The sequence below is a fragment of the Chiloscyllium plagiosum genome, unplaced genomic scaffold (genome assembly GCF_037043375.1).
Source record: "Chiloscyllium plagiosum isolate Xiang-an unplaced genomic scaffold, Cpla_swu_hap1 HiC_scaffold_1, whole genome shotgun sequence".
NCBI lineage: Eukaryota > Metazoa > Chordata > Chondrichthyes > Orectolobiformes > Hemiscylliidae > Chiloscyllium > Chiloscyllium plagiosum.
The window spans coordinates 15,727,911-15,742,771 of NW_028270139.1; the positions used below are offsets into that span (position 1 = coordinate 15,727,911).

The 14,861-nt window shown below is 41.7% G+C and overlaps 1 long non-coding RNA gene across 1 annotated transcript in view; it reads right to left on the reverse strand.

Moving 5' to 3' along the window:
- Positions 1–13,891, reverse strand: part of LOC148152076 (uncharacterized) — a 30,272-nt gene extending 16,381 nt beyond the window's left edge. Inside the window, exon 1 of the long non-coding RNA XR_015757168.1 lies at positions 13,790–13,891. This is a non-coding gene — a long non-coding RNA (uncharacterized LOC148152076). The remainder of the gene's footprint in view (positions 1–13,789) is intronic.
- Positions 13,892–14,861: the final 970 nt, after the last annotated feature.

Here is a 14,861-nt window from a genome sequence, read left to right on the forward strand (position 1 = left end):
TTGGGCCCTTGAAGACAGAAACAGGGGAATATACTACAGGGAACAAAGAAATGGCAGAAGAGTTGAATTGGTACTTCACATCTGTGTTCACTGGGGAAGACACAAGCAATCTCCCAGAGGTAACAGTGGCTGAAGGACCTGAACTTAAGGGAATTTATATTTGCCAGGAATTGGTGTTGGAGAGACTGTTAGGTCTGAAGGCTGATAAGTCCCCGGGGCCTGATGGTTTACATCCCAGGGTACTGAAGGAGGTGGCTCGAGAAATCGTGGATGCGTTGGTGATTATTTTCCAGAGTTCGATAGATTCAGGATCAGTTCCTGCAGATTGGAGAGAGGCTAATGTTGTACCACTTTTTAAGAAAGGAGCGGGAGAGAAAGCAGGAAATTATAGACCAGTTAGTCTGATCTCAGTGGTGGGAAAGATGCTGGAGTCAATTATAAAGGATGAAATTACGACACATCTGGATAGCAGTAACAGGATAGGTCAGAGTCAGCATGGATTTATGAAGGGGAAATCATGCTTGACTAATCTTCTGGAATTTTTTGAGGAATGAACTCTGAAGATGGACATGGGAGATCCAGTGGATGTAGTGTACCTGGACTTTCAGAAAGCTTTTGATAAAGTCCCACATAGAAGGTTAGTGAGCAAAATTAGAGTGCATAGTATTGGGGGTATTGGATTGAAAATTGGTTGGGTGACAGGAAACAAAGAGTAGTGATAAATGGGTCCCTTTCGGAATGGCAGACGGTGACCAGTGGGGTACCGCAGGGATCAGTGCTGGGACCGCAGCTTTTTACAATATATATTAATGTTATAAAAGATGGTATTAATAGTAACATTAGCAAATTTGCTGATGATACAAAGCTCGGTGGTAGGGTGAAATGTGAGGAGGATGTTAGGAGATTACAGGATGACCTGGACAGGTTAGGTGAGTGGACAGGTGCATGGCAGATGCAGTTTAATGTGGATAAATGTATGGTTATCCACTTTGGTGGCAAGAACAGAAAGGCAGATTACTACCTAAATGGAGTCAAGTTAGGTAAAGGGGCAATACAAAGAGATCTGGGTGTTCTTGTACATCAGTCAATGAAAGCAAGCATGCAGGTACAGCAGTTAGTGAAGAAAGCTAATAGCATGCTGGCCTTCATAACAAGGGGGATTGAGTATAGAAGCAAAGAGGTCCTTCTGCAGCTGTACAGGGCCCTGGTGAGACCGAACCTGGAATATTGTGTGCAGTTCTGGTCTCCAAATTTGAGGAAAGACATTCTGGCTATTGAGGGAGTGCAGCGTAGGTTCATGAGATCAATTCCTGGAATGGCGGGACTATCTTATGTTAAAAGACTGGAGCGACTGGGCTTGTATACCCTTGAGTTTAGAAGACTGAGAGGGGATCTGATTGAGACACATAAGATTATTAAAGGGTTGGACACTCTGGAGGCAGGAAACATGTTTGCGTTGATGGGTGAATGCCGAACCAGAGGACACAGTTTCAAAATAAGGGGTCGGCCATTTAGGACAGAGATGAGGAGAAACTTCTTCACCCAGAGAGTGGTGGGTGTGTGGAATGCTCTGCCCCAGAAGGCAGTGGAGGCCCAGTTTCTGGATTCGTTTAAGAAAGAGTTGGATAGAGCTCTCAAGGATAATGGAATCAAGGGTTATGGAGATAAGGCAGGAACAGGATACTGATTGAGGATGATCAACCATGGTCATAATGAATAGTGGTGCAGTCTTGAAGGGCAGAATGGCCTACTCCTGCACCTATTGTCTATTGTCTATTGTCTAACCTCAGCTCCATTGATTAGGATGGGGGCATGTTCTCCTCCTTTCTTTCTGAAGTCAATGATCAGTTTTCTAGTTTTGCCATCATTGAGAGAAAAATTATAATTGCACTATGTCACCAAACCCTCTATCTCTTTGCTATAATCTGACTCATTGTTGTTAGATACCTGCCCTACCATGGCAGTGTCATCAGCAAACTTGGAGATGGCGTTCATTCGAAATTTGGCAACACAGTCGTGGGTGGGCAGGGAGTACAGTAGGGGACTGAGAATGCATCTCAGTGGGGCTCCAATGTTGAGGGTTGTTATGGAAGAGGTGCAGTTGTCTACCTTCACTGATCATGGTCTGTGAGTCAGGAAGCTGAGGATCTGGTTGCAGAGGGTGGAGCTGAGACTAGGTCTTGGAGTTGTGAGATCAGTGTGGAGGGGATAATCGTGTTGAAGTCAGAGCTACAGTCAGTGAATAGGATTTACACATCCTGCACTATATAGGAAATCCTAGACACTCCAAGCAATCTGCAAGACTATGTGTGCAAGTTGTGCTTCTGGCTGGAGCAGCTCAGATTCTGTTAAAATATGAGTAAGTAAGTCTGGAAGGCAAAGGGAACAGAAGATACCTAAGAAAGGAGTGTGCTTAGCAGGGCTAAATGAAATATATTTGACTGTGAGGAGCCTGAGGATAAAGACAGACAAACTGAGGGCACAGATAGGTATGTGGGAATATAATACCATGGCTCTAGACAAGACCTTATTGAAAGATAGACAGAGTGGGCAGATCACTATTAAGGTTAAGACTGGGGTGGGGTAGAAGATGAGGGTAGGGGGATGTTGCAAAACTTATTGGAGGGATAATATCTTGGCAGGATCATCAAATGAGGACATGTGGTTGGAATAAAAAGCACAAAAGGGATAAACACGTACGTGTACTGTATGCCCCTGGTCCGGGAGAGATAGGGAATCAAATATGTAATTAAATTTCAGAAAAGTTTGAGAATAATAAGGCAGATACAGTCGGGAATTTTAACTACCCAAATACTAACCAAAATAGTTTTAATGTGCAAGGTAAGGAGGAAACAAAATTCTTATAGTGCATCCAAGAAACCTTTATAAGCTAGTATGTAGAAGGTCTAAAAATAGGAGGGCCAATTTCTGGACCTTACATTCGAAAATAAGCTCAGGAAGGTGGAAGATGTGTCAGCAGTGAAGCACTTTGAGGGTAATTTAGTTAGGTTCCTGGAAGTTTTCGAAGAGGTAAAGGAATGGTCGATGTGGTTAATACTGTTGATGTGGTGTACATGGAGTTGATACAGTGCTACACAACAGACTTATGAGGAAAGTATGAGGTCAGAGTATAAAAGAGACGGTTGCAAGGCAGATATAAAGTTAGCTGACAGTAATGATCAGTGGATATTTTTCAGCTTGGAGGTAGGTTTGTAATTTCAGAGTTTTCAGATGACCACAAAACTTGGAAGACTTGTCAACTATGAAGATGGTGTGGAACTCCAAAACACCATTGACAAGTTGGAGGAGTGGGTGGATAGATGGCAGACGAGGTTCAATCTAGAGAAGTGTGAGGTGATGTACTTTGGCAAAAAGAACAATGAAAGACAACTTAAAAAGGGGTGTAATTCTAAAAGGGATGCAGTAACTGAGGGGCCAGATACATCATTTTAGGTAGCACAACAAGTGGAGAGAATACTTAATAAAACACGCAGCGTTCTCAGCTTTATTTATAAGGACATCGAGTACAAGAGCAAGTAGGTGATGTTGAACTTGTACAAAGCACTTGTTTAAACATCAACTAGAGAATTGTGAGCTCCACATCATAGGAATGACATGAATGCATTGGAGAGAGTGCAGAAACAAATTACAAGAATTGGTCCAGAAATGGAAAACTTTAGTTAAGAGGTTAGATGAAGAAATCAAACTGTTCATCTTGAAGAGAAGAAGGCTGAGAGAATATTTAATAAAGATTTTCAAAATGATGAGTAGGCTGGGCAGAGTAGATAGGGTGAAGCTGTTTCTGTTTGTAACAGCGCAAGAACAAGAGGGTATAGACTTAAAGTGATGCGCAAACAAAGCAAGGATGATGTAAGAAAAATCTTTTTTCACACAGCAAAGTAGTTAAAATATGAAATGAACTGCCTGGAAATGTGGTGGAGGCAGGTTCAATTGAGGCATTCAAGAGGGCTTTATATGAGGATTTGGAAAGTACTGGTGTGCAAGAGTATGGGGAAAAGGCAGGAGATTGGCACTAAGTAGTAGAAACAGTGTAGGCATGATGGGCCAAATGGCCTTCTTCTACATTGTCGCTGGACTGTGATTCTGCGATAGTGACCATAACGCAATTAGATTTAGAATAATTATGGAAAAGAATAAGGGTGGGCTAGGAATAAATAATTCCAAAATGGGTAAAATGGCTAATTTTACTAAGATAAAAAATTATTTGGCCCAAATGGACTATTTATAGCTAAAACTGTGTGTGAGGCATTCAAAAGAGGAAATAACTAAAGTATGGGGCAAATATATTCTTGAAAAGACAAAGGGTGGGACCAAAACTTGAGAACCCTGGATGTTCAGGGGAACAAAGGTTGGGATTAAGGAAAAAAAGGCAAGTTTATGGCAGATATCTCGGGCTCAGTACCGCAGAGTCCCAAAGGCTGGGTAAGAAGTGCAAATGGAGGATCTTAATAAACAAAGCAAAGGAAGAGCATAATAAAGCAATGGCAAGTTGAATAAAGGAAAACCCTAAGTTTATTTTAAAATATGAAGGGTAAAAGAATAACTAGGGAAAGATTAGTGGAAAAACACAATGGAGAACTCAACATCAGTTTGGATGGCTGTGAAATATTAGAAAACATTAACATAGAGAGAATGGAGATGCTTGAGAGCTCATTAGCCTGAAAAGTGGATGAAGTCATCAGATCTGGAAAAGGTGTAACTTGGACTGTTGAGGGAGGAAAGGGAGGAGATTTCAAGGGCTTACCAGTAACTTTCAAATCATCTCCGGCCATATATGAGGAGCCAGGGGTCTGGAAGATTGCTAACATTGTTCCAATTTCCAAAAAAGGGAGCAAAAATAAAGATCAAGAATTTATAGCCCAGTTAGTCTAACTTCAGTGGTGGGAAGGTATTAGAAAAGCTCTGAGGGGCAGAATATATCTGCTCTTGGAGAGATAGGAATTAATTGGCGATAGTCTGCAAGGCCTGTTATGTTTGATAAATGTATTCAATATTTTTGAGGAGATAACCAGAAGTGTTTGATGAGGGTAATGTATTTGATGGGATCTTCATCGACTTTAGCATGAAGATAAGATCTTTCATGGTAAACCAGTCAAGAAAGTAGGATCCAATGGGACCCGAGGCAAAGTAGCAGGCTGCATCCAAAATTATCTGAGAGGCTGGAAGCAGAGTGCAATAAAAGAGGGATGTCATTGTGACCGAAATTCTCTTTGGGTTCTGGGCCGCTCAGTGCTGGGACTCTTGCATTTTGTGGTGCCCATTAGTGATTTGGACTTAAGTGTAAGAGGTAGGGTTAAGAAGTTCATGGATGACACAAAAATTGGAAGGGTGGTCAATAGTGAGGGAACTAGCTGTTAACTGCAGGAGGATATCCACAGACTGGTCAGCTAGGCAGGGCAGTAGCAAACGGAATTTAAAATGTAAAATTATGAGATAATACACTTGGAGAGAGTAAACAAGGCAAGAAATTATACTATGAATGGTTAGACCCTGAAAAGTACTGAGGCTGGGAAGGAACTTTGTTAACATATCTACTGATCCCTGAAGATAGCAGTGCTGTTGGCTAAGGCAGTTAAGAAGGTAAATGGGATACCTTGTAAGCTGAATCATAGAATATCAGAGCACAGAAATGAGGCTGAAACTAACTAAAATGCTGGTTGGGCCACATGTGTGCAGTTACAGTCGTAGAGTCATACATCATAGAAATGTACAGCACAGAAACAGACCCTTCAGTCCAACTTGTCCATGCTAACTAGATATCCCAACCCAAGCTAGCCCCATTTGCCAGCACTAGGCCCATATCCCTCTAAATCCTTCCTATTCATATACCCGTCCAGCTGCTTTTTAAATGCTGTAATTGTAACAGCCTTCACCACTTCCCTTGGCAGCTCAAAGGATGTGATCGCATTAGAGAGGATACAGAGGATATTTAAAAAGATTATGACGTATAGAGATGGTTGATATAAAGGCACTTACAAAGCATGTAGATTTAAAGTTAGAGGCAGAAAGTAAGAGTAGAGTTTGAGAATATTATTCACTCAGGGTGAGGATGGTGAAATTCTGAAACTTCATGAAAGGATGGTCAAGCCAGGAACTATCCTTAACATTTAAGCAATACTTAGATATTCACTTGTGTTGTTATAGCCTCCAAGGCTAAGGGCCAACAACTCAATAGGTTTAGCACAGTCAGATATTTGTTGCCATGGTGGCAAAGGCATGATAGGCCAAATGGCCTCCTTTTGTTCTATAACATCTGAGTCTCTAAATCACTGAAGGTGGTGGTGCTGATTGAGGAAATGGTGAAAAAGCCATGTGGAATTCTGGACTTTATAAACTTAAGCCTAGCATACAAAACAAGGAGGTTACAATGAACTTTCCTATAAACCTGGTTCAATCTCAGACAGTGTTGTGAGTCTGATTCTGGGCACCACACTTTTGGAAGGAAGTGAAAATGATGGAGAATGTGCAGAAAAGATTTATGAGTAGGGCTTCAGGGATAAGTGTCTTCGATTCTGTGGGATATTGGAGAAGTTGGGGCTGTTCTCCTTAGAGAAGTGGAGATTGAGAGGAAATTTGATAGATGTGTTTAAGTTGAGAAATCTGTAGTGCAGAGAGTGAAAAACCATTCCTATTAGCAGAAAGGCTGAAAAACAGATGACATCAATTTAAAATGATTGGCCAAGAAACCGATGACGACATAAAGACAAGGTCTCTCAGTACCGAATGCATAGCATCTGGACTGCATTATATGACAGAGTGGTGGAGACAGATGCAATTGGAGCTCTCAAAGGGGAATTAGATAAGCACCTGATGAGAAAAGGAAATTCTAGACTAAGAGGCAGGGGCAGTTTTGAGCTGAGTTGAACTTACATGGCCAAATGGTATTTTTCTGTGCTGCACCCATGCTATCATTTTATGATTCAAATAGCTTCCAGTCGGAAAATCCATCTCAAGATGACAAATTGCAAATTCTGAAAGTCTGAGATATCTTTTGTCGAAAAATACATATCCAATCAGTCAGCACATCACTGATCTTTCCGGGTGTCGATGAACCAGGTATGTTTAGGCAGTAATCCCTGCAGCTTCCAATCAAAGAAACAACTTTGTTTCCAGCCTCGGGCGACTGTTTGTGTGGAGTTTTCACATTCTCCCAGTGTCTGTGGGGGTTTCCTATGGGTGCTCCAGTTTCCTCCCATAGTCCAAAGATGTGCAGGTCAGCTGAATTGGGCATGCTAAAATGCCTATATTGTTAGGTGCATCATTCAGAGGGAAATGGGTCTGTGTGGGTTACTCTTCGGAGGGTCGGTGTGGACTTGTTGGGCCGAAGGGCCTGTTGCCACACTGTGGGGAGTCTAATCAAACTCCTTTGTATGTCACATTCCAAGAACTAATTGTACTTGTTATCCATTTTTTGCATCCTGACATCAGAAGCTTCTGTGCCATTAAGTTCTTTGATACTTTCGCCACCCATTGGCAAGACTGTAGTAGAAGACTCAAGAAGTAAAGCTGAGGGGTCATGTTGCGGCTGTACAGGACAATGGTTGGGGTATTGCATGCAATTCTGGTCTTCCTATCGGGAGGGTGTTGTGAGACTTGAAAGGGTTGAGGGGGATTTGCAGGGATATTGCCAGGGTTGGAGGATTTGAGCTATAGGGAGAGGTTGAATAGGCTAGGTCTGTTTTCCCTGGAGCGTCAGAGGCTGAGAGGTGACCTTATAGATGTTTACAAAACCATGAGGGTCGCGGATAGGGTAAATAGACAAAGTCTTTTCTGTGGGGTGAGAGAGTGCAGAATTAGAGGGCATAGGTTTAGGGTGAGAGGGGAAAGATATAAAAGAGACCTAAGGGGCAACGTGTTCATGCAGAGAGTGGTGTACATGTATGGAATGAGCTGCCAGAGGAAGTGGTGGGGGCTGGTCAAATTGCAACATTTAAAAGGCATATGAATAGGAAGGGTTTGGAGGGAAATGGGCCAGGTGCCGGCAGGTGGGACTAGATTGGGTTGGGATATCTGGTCGGCATGGACGGGTTGTTTCCGTGCTGTACATCTCTATGACTATGACTCTATGACTATAAGTGGGGCAAGTGGTTCTTCACACCCATGTAGTGAACTTCTAATCATTTTATGCCAAACGTGTAACAGATGATGAGGGCAACTCCACAGAAGTTGCACCCCATTATATGTTACATTTTATTCAGTCAGAGGTACATAGGTTAATTCTAAGTAAATGTTGCTGATTCAGTGAAGGGTAAAGCATAGCGATGAAGTGAGGCACACTTTTTTTTTGGCTTTTGATTTTAGATTCAGGATCAAATATCCACAATATTTTCAGAAGGCATATCTGAGATGGAAAAAAATTGCTTCTGTTGCTTCAGTCTTCCAAGGTACAGCTTGTACTGGCATTGATTTCATCTCTTTTAAAGTATGCTTGTTCAGAAGTACACATGTGACAAATTAGCAAAGTGTAATTGTGGACAAAGAAAGGGTCATCAATCTAAAATCACAGAGACTGTGGGGATTATCAATCTCTAACTGAACATAATGGGCCATTAATTATCCTCACACTGAACAGTCAGCTTTAAAAGTCATGAGCAGTAGATGACACATTGTTCATATTGTTATACTTGACTGTATCAATTCAAAGCCAAGTAGTTTCATATTTCTTGAATTGGATATACTAATTGAAAGACAAGTTCTCATCTTATCGGGTCCTGTTTTCTCCAGGGTAAATTTCCAAAAATGATTTGAAATAAACAACATTCACATTGTATGACTCATTGTCATGAACTAGGAACTTAATTGGGTAATTTTGACCAATTCGAAACCTACAGTTTTTGATTGAACAGTTAGGAAATTTATCGGCCCATTTTTTTACAATAGAAAAGGGAAATGTTAGTGCCATTATAACTTGCCCCTTTTAAAAACTTGAGCAAAGTCATAACTCGACAAGGAGTTAAGTAAATATTTGCAACATTTGACACAAAGCTGGTTATAGCATATATGCAAAGATATTCATGAAAAGGCCAATTTCAGTAATCAAGGTGACAGGAAAAACATCGATGGTTTTGGCTTTGTTGTTTCTCATTACAGAGATGGATGATCCAACAACACATCGGAAGCTGTAGAAGAGTGAAGTGAAACTTGGGCCTTTGCCAATTGTAATCTGAACCATGTGAGATATATCTGCTTAGCTTTGAGGGAAACAAATTTAATTGTAAGTGACAGCCAAAAGTGTGGAAAGTAGTTGCAGGAAAATAAAAGACAAGAATATTCAAGCACTGCAGATAGGAGATAAAAGGGAAGATATTCAGATTGTCATGGAAAGGGACTGCGCACAGTTTTTCAATAACAATCACATACTTGTACCAGAAGTATTACATATTCTAACCTATTGTATCCAGCTTAGGATAGGATAAACTGTCTCTGAGGGTTCTTGTGGCCCAGTGATAATCTCCCTCTCCCTGAGCCAGGAGGCCTATGTTCACATTGCACCAAATCCAGAGGTATATCAGAACATCTCCAAACAGGTTGTTTCGAAAATGTTCAAGTTTTTCTTCCAAAAGTAGATTTCAACAAGTTAACCTGAAAAGTTTTATATATATATATATATATATATAGAGAGAGAGAGAGAGAGAGAGAGAGAGAGACATATGTGTGTGTGTTATCATGTTTGTACCATCAAAGGGCAAAAACAACAGCTAAGGAATCATGTGTGAAACGTGTTTAGTGCAGCTAAATGAGTTACATTAAAAAAAAAGAATTGGTTAATCATTACATGAACAGTTAACGAGGTTTCAATGGTGTTGAGAAAATGCAAACAATTCAGAAAATTCCCAAACAATTCCCAACTGAGAAGCCAATAGAAGATGGCAGCAGCACAGCAGGCAGCGTACAGTGCGGACACCTGCACCCAGGGCCCGCCCATCTACTCCACCACTTTCCTTTCCTTCTTTCTTTTCTTTTCTCATTTCTTTCTTTCTTTTTTTAATTTTTGCTTCTACATTCTGGGGAGAAATCGGGCCTGGCGGCATCGGCGGTGATGGCATCGACAACGAAGACAGAAGAAGAAAGGCGATAGGAAGTTGGGTTCGTCGGGGTCCAGAGCGAGGTGGCAGCTGGTGAGCCAGAGCGAGGTGGCAGCTGGTGAGCCAGAGCGAGGTGGCAGCTGGTGAGCCGGAGCGAGGTGGCAGCTGGTGAGCCAGAGCGAGGTGGCAGCTGGTGAGCCGGAGCGAGGTGGCAGCTGGTGAGCCGGAGCGAGGTGGCAGCTGGTGAGCCAGAGCGAGGTGGCATCTGGTGAGCCGGAGTGGGACTCTGGCAGCTAGCGGAGGGGCAGGTATGGGACACGGGATCAGCTGCTACATCGGCGGAGGCGCTGTCAACGGGGTAGGCCCAGAAGCGGAAGATGGTGGCTCAGGAGCTGCACCTGGTTTGGTTCCAGCACTGACAACGGCAAGGCAGTGGTGGAAGGGTTATGGACTCTCTTGAAATTGTTTATTTTCCTTTTTTTATTATTCTTAATCCATTCAAAATGGTGCTGGCTCATTGCAACAGTGGAACCTTTTCATTGTATTTTCCACTATATTTTCCACTGTAAAATACACATGATAACAAAAACAATTCATTCATTCGAAATATGTCATTATGATAGCATTTAAAAATTGTATGCACTGAAAATGTTTTGCAGGAGACAAAGTAGGGCAAAACAAATGGAATTCATTTCAGTGAAACATTTCAATCTTCCCGGTCAATAGATTAGATTTGATACCCCTACAGTGTGGAAACAGGCCCTTTGGCCCAAGCAGTCCACACCAACCCTCTGAAGAGTAACCCACCCAGACCCATTTCCCTCTGACTAATGCACCTAACATTATGGGCAATTTACCTAATCTGCACATCTTTGGACTGTGGGAGGAAACCAGAGCAAACCCACACAGGCACAGTGAGAATGTGCAAACTCTACACAGTCGCCCAAGGCTGGAATTGAACCTGGGACCCTGGTGCTGTGAGGTAGCAGTGTTAACCACTGAGCCACCCCTTTTAGTATATTCTGAAGTTTTACCCTGTACATACATTTCAAGTTAATCACGAGAAGAAATAAATGGGAGAAAGTGAGGACTGCCGATGCTGGAGATCAGAGTCGAGAGTGTGGTGCTGGAAAAGCACAGCAGGACAGGCAGCATCTGAGGAGCAGGAGAAATTCTGATTCCTGATGATGGGCGTATGCCCAAAACATTGATTCTCCTGCTCCTCAGATGCTGCCTGACCTGCTGTGTTTTTTCCAGCACCACACTCTCGACCGGGAAATAAATGGGCCCAAATTCCGTTGTTCTTTCAGGTATTACAATAGGGTTCACACACAGACCAGGACATACATACATCAGGTCCTAGCCTTTGTTACCAGTATGCTTTGAATACAGTAACAGTTAAGACTTCTGTCCACCCATTGCAAGGTCATTTGTGTCAAAGATTGTATAGCCACGAGTGGGAATTTCAAGCCATAAGACCTCTTGGTTCAAACTTTTCAAAACACATTGGCACGCCCATGAGGAATGGCTTTCACAAAAAAAAAGTGAATTTCAAGAAACAACTTCTGGGAAATTTGTCCACATACCTTAATTCAATTCTAGCTGCAACACCTAATGCCACTCATTGGAACTGTCTCCCATTGCCAGAAACTTGTCCAACTCCTTTTAGAATCCCAATACTATCCATGATGATTAAAGACATCTTAACATCAAAACCAATTCTCCATTTTCATACTTTAAACTCTTGCGGTAGACAGTGGCCTAGTGGTATCAGCAGTGGACTGTTAATCTAGAGACCCAGATAATGCTCTGGGTTTAAATCCTGCTACAGCAAATTGCATCGCATGTCAGCCAGACCAGGTAAAGTTGGCAGATTGAATTTGAATTCAATAATAATATGAAAATAAGAGTCAATTGATGACAATGAAATCATTGCTGATTGCTAAGCAAAACCCATCTGGTTCACTAAAATCCTAGAAATCTGCCAACCTTACCTGGTCTGGTTGACATGTGATGCAAAATGGTTGACTCTTACTGCTCTCTGTGAAATTAGTGACAACCAATATCCCATGAGTGAATATAAACCAAAATGTGTCAAATTTCTCCCCTAAATTGCTCGTGATTTACCCATGACATTTCTTCTTGCATCTTATAAAGTTGAATCACGTTCCCTTGACTTCTCTGGAGTCGGACCTGTTCTGGACCAACCAATGCAGGTCCAAACCGCAAGGCCTGATAAATAATGGAAATCCATCAACAAACTTCATCAGTCCATTTGCTACAAATAGTGTGTTTTTGTCTGCAGCTACCTCTCCCTCAGCCTCCCAACTTCTCTGATCTGCTTTATGACAATCTTTAAATCCATCTCTTTGAACAAGCTTTATGCCACTTGTCCTGATATCTCCTTACGTAGCTAGTTGTCATATTTTGTTTCTGTAAAGTACCTGAGAATGATTTGCTATATTAAAGTACAAGATGTAAAAGGTTATTTGTCTGGCAGTGAAATGTTTCATCAGCCATGAACATATTGAATAGTGTGTTGGGCTCAATGAACAACTACTGTTCCTATGATCCAATGTTGTGATTGTCATTGCTATTGTATAATTGGGGTCAGGTAGTTCAATTAGTCAAACGGCTGGTTTGAAATGCAGAGTAGCTCCTGCAGCATGGGTTCAATGGTGCAGTTACCACAAAGGACTCTCAGCCTCTCCCCTCACCTTAGGTGTGGGGACCCTCAAGTTAAATCATCACCAATCATCCATTTCTCTCTCCTTCTAATGAGAAAGCAGGCATATGGTAAAGTTGCTTTTACCTGTTGTATACTAGATGAACACCCTGCAAGTCTTTAAAAGAGATATGGATTTTTTTTTGTACAGTGACACAATAACATTTAATAGCTAATGCAAACATGGACAATATGATTTCCTGCCCTCTTTTGACCACTCAGGAGAGTCAGGGAGGAAGTTTTTTTTCGTCATATTAGTTGCCTCTTTGCTGAGCTATTGAACTAATGTCAAACATTAGAAGAGGCTGCACTTTCATCTGCTGCCTTCCCAGCAGGAAGCAGTTGTGGAATGGGCAGCACTGCTGTAGTACTGTCTGAAAATGTTGGGCCTTTCTGATTAACTTCCACTAGAACTTGGGCAGAAAGGCTGGTCAAAGACCAGGAATCAAATGCGTTGAATCCCAGCCTGCCCCTTATGAGACTAACAATGAAGGTGGAGGCGAGATTCGAGGCACTCCCGGGACATCCTTTCACATGTGTAGCCTCCACAAGTGTGGCCCAGGAACAGATTGATCTGATCAGGCATGCCAGCTGGCATATCCGGTGAGAAAATGCATCATTGTCTGCCAAAAGCGCACATACACCCCATCTGGGGTCCAGCTCAGATAATAGCCTGGACACAAAGAAAAAATGGGTCAATTTTGTTTTTGTTTTAAAATGCAGTCCACTTATAAAGAAGGGTTCTGCCAGCGCGGTTTTTATTTTTTCCAGGTGTTGATGACTCAGCACACCTTCCCACTAGGTCCTAAAGCAGTCCCAGAGTTTCTGGCATTCTCAAGGTCACAGTAATCTGTCCAATCATGGGGCAAACTCCCCCTCACCAAACAAAGTGAAGCAAGGTCAGAGTCAGAGGTCACCAGATGCTGCATCTGGACACTTGTAGAGGGGTGTGCCCTTGCCAAAGACTTATTGAAGAGAATCAAATCCAGGAAAGTGTCTTAAATTAAAAAATACTTACAACCAAATCAGTGACCATGATCACATAATACGTTATGAATGCACCCTAGGGCAGGTTTCAGGCTTGAGTTATGATTTCCGATTTTCTTCAGCAGAGGTGAACTTGCCAGATTAATGCTGTCTGCTTCACTTTTGCCTGATGTGCTTCACTGAAGATAAATGGTGCAAAGTAATAATTGCTCAGTTTGCTGACAGATGTATCCACACTGACAATCAAAAATCCCATTTAATTCCATTTAAAGCTTTTAATTCTCAGTCAGTGATCGTGACACAGTGTGAACCAATCTCGGCCCTTGACAGCTTTTATATTGTTGTCAAACATTATGAGGCCCAGGAATGTGATTCAAAACCTTACTGTTCTCTTGCAATAAAACATCCATAGTTCGTTAATTAAAGTACATGGTATCATATGATTAATCAGTGGAAATGCTCTATGCTATAGTTAAGAAAAATGCAAGTATAATGGTTTTTGCAATATTTAAATTCAGATTAACTGTTGCTGAATTTATTAGAGAGCAAGTTATTAAATGATTGACTTTATAAGTATCAAAAAAAATGTAAATGCAAGATCTGCCAGTGATAAATGAGGTAGTCATCTGAAAATAATAAGACTTCTCCACATTGTATTACAAAAATGTGCAGTTTTTTTGACAAATTGCTCCAGACAGTTTGCTCAGTCCTAACCTGCAGCCTGGAATGTCGGTTTAAGAGGTTGATGTCTTCAACTAATCCTTCACTTAATATCGCGTTAACACCTCCCCCCATTCCCCCAGGGTGTGTTTTTTGCATAAACAAGATCAGTCATAGATGAGTGACTTGAACAAGTTACTTAAAAGAAGTGCTTCACAATTTTGTTTAAATTGATCTATGTCTGGTCTTATCCTCCAGAAAAGCTCAATCTTTTGTCTATTCAGGGTTAGTAGAACTGAAAGAAAAATTCTAACTGAGCAACTGTATAATCATTGTAGAATTTTGAGTGGGGTAGGAAGACAGCAGTCCAGACAGGATTGGAATTTATGAGTAACTCTTCCAGTCTAATGAAACATAAATGGCTGCTCATGAACTCCATGTAC